The sequence below is a fragment of the Choristoneura fumiferana genome, chromosome 6 (assembly GCF_025370935.1).
Source record: "Choristoneura fumiferana chromosome 6, NRCan_CFum_1, whole genome shotgun sequence".
Classification (NCBI taxonomy): Eukaryota; Metazoa; Arthropoda; class Insecta; order Lepidoptera; family Tortricidae; genus Choristoneura; species Choristoneura fumiferana.
In genome coordinates, this window is record NC_133477.1 from 14,950,390 (window position 1) to 14,951,988 (window position 1,599).

Sequence of the window (1,599 nt, forward strand, 5' to 3'; positions counted from 1 at the left end):
TAAGTAAGGTTTTACACATTAGTTGACGAGTGATAAAGAAGGCGAGGGTTTTCATCGTGACGAGTTTGTAAAACCTTGCTAACCGTGTATCATACGACGTTTTTCAATACATTTGTGAGAAAATAGGCTAGTAATAACACAATATTGAAAAAAAAAACAACGCAAAGTTTTACAAAAATGGCGCGTCCGTAATGCGCATGCGTAAGTTTTGTTATGGCAAAGGTTCGACGCGTTCAGCCACTGCGATTTTTTCGAATAAATTAAAGGTGGAAATAATTTAAACCTGAGGTAATTAAGTTACAGTTTATAATAATTATACAATCAATTTTGCAAATTCATTACTTAGTTTTGTATATTTATATTTAATAATTTTTCTACGTATTCGATATTTTTTATTTTTGTCATTTAAAACTTTGCTTGTAAACTTTTAAAATGGAGAATTAAAAAAAACTAAAAAATCGCACTAGTGCAGTAAAATGAACTTACGAGCCATGTATACATCCTTTGAAAGTGAATTTTTCGAGCAAGTGTATTGAAAAATGACCTTTATTCTATTAAAATGTTAAAATTAGCTAGAGCAGTATTTTGGCCATCTACGAGTATATCAACTGACATAAAAGAAACAGTTAAAAACATGTACTAAATTTTCTCCTAGTCAACAAAAGTTACCGATGCAGAGTCATCAAATACCAGATTATCCGTTTCATTTGGTATCTATGAATGTGTTTTTCTTTACACACAAGGGTAAACAATTAAAATACCTTATTACAGTTGACCACTTCTCGCATTTCTTTGAAATTGATTTACTAAAGGACTTATCCACGCATGCATCCACGGCTTTGTAGTTGAAGGCTTTGTCGAAACCTATCTCTTTCTCCAACCATTCAACTTTATCATCCGAGCCAGTGAAGCCGATGACTTTGCATCCTTTGATCTTGGCGGTCTGCCCCACAAGCGAGCCCACCGCTCCTGCGTCGCCTGTAACCACGACTGTCTCACCTGCCTTAGGTTGGCAAATTTCCAGAAAACCAAAGTATGCAGTCGCATCAGGCATTCCAATAGCACCGATGCCAAGAGAATTTGGTAAGCCTTTTAAATCGGGGAGCGGGTAAACTGTATCCCTCATTGTTGGAACAACGCTTGGGTTTATGATGCTATAGTCGCACCATCCTTTATGGGAGACGATTCTCGTACCGTCTGGGTATTGTGGGTCTTTTGATTCCAATACAAGTCCAACTTGAAATCCGAATTGGTCGTATGGAACTTCATAGCGATTGTTGTAAGCTCGCTGGTAAGGATCCACGCTGATCCACTCAGTTTTCACTAGGATCTCCCCATTAGTAATCGGAGGAAGTTCAGTCATTACTACTTCGAAGTCATCTGGCTTCGGCACACCTTCGAAATGTTTTTTAACCACATACTTCCTTTGCTTCACCATTTTGGAAGCTTCTCGTTGGTCTCTGAACTTCGACTGCCGTCGTATCAGTCGCACACTGTTTTATTTAGAAGTTATCTTTCACACAAGGAGATAACAATTCGTACTGGCAAGTAGGTACGAAGTACTTACTTACAAATATTGAATTTTTGTGCAATGAATTA

At 37.4% G+C, this 1,599-nt stretch overlaps 1 pseudogene; it reads right to left on the minus strand.

The window, feature by feature from the left end:
- Positions 1-54: 54 nt before the first annotated feature.
- LOC141429170 (prostaglandin reductase 1 pseudogene) lies at positions 55-1,485 on the minus strand (annotated as a pseudogene).
- Between the last annotated feature and the right edge of the window lie 114 nt (positions 1,486-1,599).